This window comes from Jaculus jaculus, chromosome 9, assembly GCF_020740685.1.
Source record: "Jaculus jaculus isolate mJacJac1 chromosome 9, mJacJac1.mat.Y.cur, whole genome shotgun sequence".
NCBI classification, from domain to species: domain Eukaryota; kingdom Metazoa; phylum Chordata; class Mammalia; order Rodentia; family Dipodidae; genus Jaculus; species Jaculus jaculus.
This window is the reverse complement of record NC_059110.1, coordinates 3,539,860-3,546,257: the sequence shown is the minus strand read 5'-3', so window position 1 is coordinate 3,546,257 and position 6,398 is coordinate 3,539,860. Positions and strand designations below refer to the sequence as shown.

The 6,398-nt window shown below is 49.0% G+C and overlaps 1 long non-coding RNA gene across 1 annotated transcript; it reads right to left on the bottom strand.

The window, feature by feature from the left end:
• Positions 1-2,199: 2,199 nt before the first annotated feature.
• Positions 2,200-5,515, bottom strand: LOC123463356. Its single transcript, XR_006638897.1, has 3 exons — positions 5,311-5,515; positions 5,039-5,093; positions 2,200-2,255 (listed from the first exon to the last, which is right to left on the bottom strand). It is a non-coding gene; the product is annotated as an uncharacterized LOC123463356 (long non-coding RNA).
• Positions 5,516-6,398: the final 883 nt, after the last annotated feature.

Sequence of the window (6,398 nt, the reverse complement as noted above, 5' to 3'; positions counted from 1 at the left end):
AGAGAAGGGAGACAGTATGTCGGTACAGCTGCGTCTGTGGTAGGAACACTGGCAGCGAGGTTGTGATTACTTTTTGTTTCAACTCTGCATCCCATTAGTTCTGAAATGAAATTCTGATGGTGGTGTGACTGTCCCCACTTGAAGGCATGGTCTGATGAGGCGCGATAGCGTCCCACGCCGTACAGGCCAAGCAGTCTCCACGCTAAGCACAGATCACATCGTGTCATGTACTCTAAGGACCCTGTCAAGTTTCTTACCTCAGTAATATCTAGTCAACAGACAGTAAAAATAATGACAGCTGGGCTATCTTAAAACACAAAAGCCATTTGGACACCTGTAACTGTCAAGACTATCAAAGTAGAAAATGAATGCTTAGGGTTATTCTCCAGGCCCTGGATAAACATTCCAGGGGGAAATGATAAATTGGAAGGTGAGAAGAAAACCGCTTATCTCCACATAGACTAAAGAGCACTTGCCAACTGTTTCTGTCCTCCTCCGCGTGCCTGCAGACAGGGAAATGGCCGTAGCCCCCAGCATTTCGGCCTTATTCTGAAAGAACATTTGTTCACACCGCCAAGGATCACAGACAAGTGCCACGGAAGTAGATGTAATACAAAGATAGCAGTGTTGATCTGAAGGATTTTTAGGTTATGGATTGGGAGAAATGGGGAGCATCTTCAAATATTTTTATGAAGTAGTATTTTAATGGCCCAGACTGGCCAAGAGTAGGAATATATCAAGGTAGGGATTGCACAGGGATCAGAGCCCTTCATCCATCCCCTGTGAATGGGAATGCAGTGTAACATGAGACTGGAACCTTAAGGCAAATTACCTATGGGGCGTGTTAAAAGCTAATTATCATTCTTCTCATTAGAGTGTATATAGTGAGCCAAGTGTAATTAAAATTATTTATGAAGACAGAAAACAAAAGGCATGATTGCTAGTGTTTACTATTTCTTTCTATTGAAATTACTAATCAAAATATTTGCCATATCTTTTGCCTGTAAAACAGTAAAAGATTCATACTCTGTTATAAGATGACAATACAGTGCTATCTAGTGAAGGCTGCACTAGATTCGCTTTTACTCAAGAACTCATGAAGCCTGGTTTACGACTGTGCTTTGCCCACTGTGCAGACAGGGCCCCTCTGCATGTTCCAAGATCCGGGTGACGCTGTCCCAGCACCCTGGGTAAGCACTTTTGGCTCGAGACCCTCTCTGAACCTCTGCTCACAGCAGCCTGCTCAGTGGTCGGACCGAAGCCCTCTCTGGGGAAACAGGGATGATGTAGACACAGTCAGTCTTTCCCAGGCTGCCTTTGTTCAAGGGACACAAAGTTCTAAAGAGAATCATAAGCCGCTGCCAACAGGTCACAGACCAAACAGTGCAGGCTCTGGCACTGTCCCTGGCCCTTGTGCAGGACAAGGGAGAAAAACTGGCGTGGGGTTTTACCATAGAGTGTTTTGAACAGTATTATTTACCCCCTACCCAACTCACCTGGAGGGTAGATGTTTCCAATTCAAGCCAGATAATGAGGACCCTGACATTCACCCATGGAGTTGAGAAGACGTCAAGATTAAGTGCCTGATTCTGACAGGAAAGGGGATGTGCTCTCCATCGTTGACACGTAAGGAAAGACAGCTACATGGGCGGTGGCCAGCCAAGTGCCCATCATGGGACTGCATGGTCACCTTGGGAAGTGGCTGATGGAAGGTCATGAGAAAGGCCCCTGCAGACGGCAGCTTGTCAGGGAGGGGACAGCAGCAGCAGCACCTGCGTGAAGTGCAGTCCAAGGTGCAGGCGGTCCCGTGAGAGCTGAAGGTGATGCTCTGCTCCAGGAGCGTGTGCTGTTTATAAATGTTTTTACGGACAACTTTATACTTACAGACAATAAACCATGATGTCTCCTTCCCCTCCCCCATTTTCCCTTCAAACTCCACTCTCCATCATCTCTCCTCCCTCTCTCCATTAGTCTTTCTTTTATTTTGATGTCATCTTCTTTTCCTTCTCCTATGATGGTCTTGTGTAGGTAGTGTCAGGCACTGTGAGGTCATGGATATTCTGGCGGATATGTGTCTGGCGGAGCATGTTGTAAGGAGTCCCACCCTTCCTTTGGCTCTTACATTCTTTCCGCCACCTCTTCCACAATGGACCCTGATCCTTGGAGGGCGTGAGATGTTTCAGTGCTGGACACTCCTCTGTCCCTTCTTCTCAGCACTATGTTGCCTTTTGGGTCATCCCAGTGGTCATCGCCATCTGAAAAGAGAAGCGTCTCTAACCAGAAGTGAGAGTAGCATTAATATATGAATGTGCACATTAAGTGTAGTGCTTTCGGGCAGTTTGGTGGGAGTAATATATGCATTCATCCAGACAAGAGCGGGCTTTATGCCCCTGAGGCTCCCGACCTCCCTGGTAGAGCTTCCGTAGCAGCTCAGAGGGAGAAGCCCAGCGCCAGCGCGAGGCTGAGGCGGGACTTGGCTCCTCCGCTGCGGCACGGGGACTGCGACCGCCGCTGCGTCTAGCCCCGAGAGCGTGCTGAGCACTTCTAGCCAAATCGGTGCTCCAGCTTCCGGGAGAGATGCTGGACGGAAAGAGAAAGGTGGACAGCCACTGAGGAAGATGTCCGTCAGCCTCCAGCCTCCCTGCACACATATGTACACACCTGTCCTCACACACTGGCACACATACACATGTGTCCACATGCTAATGGTGGTTTGGATATTATGCCCCCTCCACTACACCTGGTTCTCAACAGCGTGTTCACAAAATGAACTCACTGGTTTTCTCTCGAAAGGTAAAAGCTTGGAGAACAGGGGAACAGAACAATCTGTCGGTCTCTTCTGCTCTCCTTTCTCTTGACGAGAAGGTAGAAGCCAGAGGCCGCAGCCCCTGGCGCCTCCCTGCCTTGTTCCTTTGTGGATGCAAAGTTGACATTGAGCGGGGGCTGGGAGGTGGCACAGCATAAAATCACACGTCACACGCACAAGCACAAGGACCTGAGGTCGGGTCCCCAGCCTCCACACAAAAGGCCAGGCACAGTGATCCACAGATGTGGACCCAGTGCTGGGGAAGAAACAGGACAGAGACCTCAGGGTTTTCTGGCCAGTTTGTCTCACCAAATTGGTGAGCCCCAGGTTTAGTGAGAGACCCTGCCTCAAAAATAAGGTTAAGAGTGACTGAGGAAGACCTCTGACATCTACTTATGGCCTCCAAACACACACGTGCTCACTCACATTTGAACACATGCATGCACACCCAAGTTCTATTTCCTAGTACCCACATAAGCTAGATGCACATGGTGGCACAGGCTTTTGGAGTTTGTTTGCAGTGGCTAGAGGCTCTGGTATGCCCATTTTCTTCCTGCCACCTCCCTCTCTCTCTCTCTCTCTCTCATGTATGCATGCTATCTCAAATAAATAAATAAATCATTCATTTTTTTTCCCATCACACTATAAGGAACTCTCAAAGTAAAGTGTATTGAAGTCACAGGAGTCTCAGGAACTCAGCCTGGCATGGCTTAGTTCGTGCTGATGAAAGCTGAAGCCCATGGGTGTCTCCCTGAATCTCATCACAAGACTAAGGAGCCCCAGAAACCTGAAAAGATTCCAAGGTAGGGCTTAACTCTAGCCCAGACCTGGAATTCACTATGGAGTCTCAGGGTGTCCTTGAACTCATGGTGATCCTCCTACCTTTGCCTCCCGAGCACTGGGATTAAAGGTGTGCACCACCATGTCCGTTTCTGAACATGGGTTTGGTCCACCAGGCAAAAGCAGTTGAGAGAGTAAAGCATGTGTTCGGGGAAAGATTGCCTTCTCATTAGTAGTACAAGTCAGTACACTCTGGCTCACAGTAGATTATGGGACAAAAGAGGAAGGTGGACTTTGTCAAAAATGCATAGCGTGGGGCAAAAAGAAAGTAGGAGGGGCCGGTGCTGGGCTGAAGACTCCAGGGAGCACACCTGGAAGAACAGACTGAGAAGGTTCAGCAAACGGCAGACTGACCTCTGGGCACTGCACACAGCAGATGGCTGGCTGAGGTCAGAGTTGAATCGATTCAGACATTTGCTTATGAATCCATTAGTTCAACAGATTATCCTCCTGAAAGAGTCTAATATACTAGATGCTATGTTGAATGCATACAGAGAATGCAAATATATACCACATGGGAAAGATCCCCACCCTGTGGAGCCTACATCTCAGTGGAGACCATAACTATAAAAGCCAGCTTTGGCAAGGAAAAGGGTAGGTTCTGGGAGGTGAGAAGAGTTTGAGAAAAGCATCCCCTGAGTCTGGACTGCAGATGCAGCGAGTCTTTGGAAGGCTCAGTGTGGATGGATATCCCAGTGGGCTGATCAGCAGCAAGAGGACAGAGAGCATGTGAGGTGTGTGGAGAGAGGCTGCAGAGTGGCAACCAGCCTTGCTCAGGGCCTGAGCTTGTGCAACAAAGGAAGCTGGCTTTGGGTTCAAAGTGCAATTGGAACACATAAGAGTATTTTAGGTCAGAGTTGCCATAACAAATGTACGTTTAAGAGAGTCTTCTGGGGGCTGAGGAGATGGCTCCATGGTTAAGGCACATGCTGTGCTAGCAGGAGCACTTGTGTTGGACCTCCAGGACCCAGAAATGTGACGCAAACAGGACCACCAGGCTACAGTCCCAGCACTCAGAAGGTGGAGACAGGATCCCTAGGGGAGCTAGCTAGCTAGACTAACCCAGTGGGTAAGGTATGGGTTCAAGTGTGGAGTGAGACCCAGCTTCAATAAATAAGGTCGAGAGCGATTGAGAAAGACACCCAATGTCAGCTTCTGGCTTGAGCTTGCACACATATCCTTGTGCCAGCACATATGTGACCACACATACTCGTTTGCATGCACACCACACGCAGAACACAGAGAATATTCAGCATTGGGGATGGGGCTCAGTCAGCAGTGGAGGACCTGAATGTAATCCCCTGAACCCAAGTAAAAATGCCCTGTTATGATGGCACTGACTTACAATCACAACAGCAGAAAGGGGGAGACAGGTGGAACCCCGGGACTTACTGGCCATCTAGTAGCCTAGCCTGATTGGAGAGTTCTAGGCCATGGAAGGCTCCATCTGCAAAAAAAAAAAAAAAAAAAAAAGGATGGCCAAGGCCCAAGGAATAGTGTACATGTTGCCCTTTGACCTGTACATTGCCCTGCACAAGCTTGAGAGAACACATGGACCCACACACACATCCACACAGTCATATATGAAAGAGAGAGAGAGACTGTTGACAAGCAGGACTGGAGATTACAATGGAAAAGCTGAGCATGGGATCCAAGCCACCTACCAGGCATTGACAAAATGTAGAAGAGGAGATTCCAGCAAAGGGCACGATGCTAGGGTTTGACGTGAGGCTCGACACCCACAGTAGACAAATTCTTCTTTATTTTCCTTAGCCAGAGTACCTATCTGTAGAGAGGGGAAAGAAGCAGGTGGTGAGGGGGAGTTTTAAGAGAAGGGAGACAAAAGGTAGGGACTGATCCTGAAGGAGACAGAGGAGCCCGGTGGAGAGTGTGCCTGAGAGCGGAGCCTCCTCTGCACTCCGAGGTGGCGGGGAAAGGAAGAGGGACATCTGGCTGACAGTGCCTCACAGCGGATGCTCAGACAGAAGCAATCACATGACTGCTTGCTCTAAAACATACGTTCATTTCTTGTCTGCTGTCATCTGACCTGTGACCAGGTACTCCTGTCATTTCAGTAGGCATCAGGACATGATCAAGGTCAATGGTCAAGGTCATCAATCATTTCAGGAGGTAATAAAGTCCAGAGGCGAGGATGAAGAAGAGATCATTTAGGAATGGCAGTGAGGTGAGCTCTAGCAACACAGAAAGGAACAACGATCCTGGCAATGCCCTGCCTTCCCGGGTGGACGTGGAGATAGGAGAAGCTCTGTGGGGCAGCCACTGCTGAAGGTGATGTCAGCGTGGCCCTGCCAGACGTGACTGGAAGACGAGGAATCAGAAACACAGATGACAGACACAGATGCCAGTGGAGTCTCCACTGCAGGGACGGGCTCTCCTCGTGACAGAGTCGGGGAGAAGAGGGCAGCCTCCAGCAGGGGTGGCCCTCGAGCGTCCATGGGGAGCGAGTGGACTCAGAGACATGCAGAGGGCTCCTGTGAGTAACAAGGGAGAACTCAGCCACTGGATGTGTTGAATCGAGCAGTTCCCCTTGGAAAAATTGTCATGATTGGATAAATAGGACTTGAGCAGCTGCTCATTGCTCTGGTAAGAAAGAAAAACTCCAGACACAATAGTTCTTGCAAAATTATACTCCCCAGGTTCAGGATGTTTCTCTTTACCATGATCAGATTCTTCAGAGTCATTTTCTCTCTCTCTTCTATGCTCTATTGTCTTTCTCTCCTCCTATTACTTC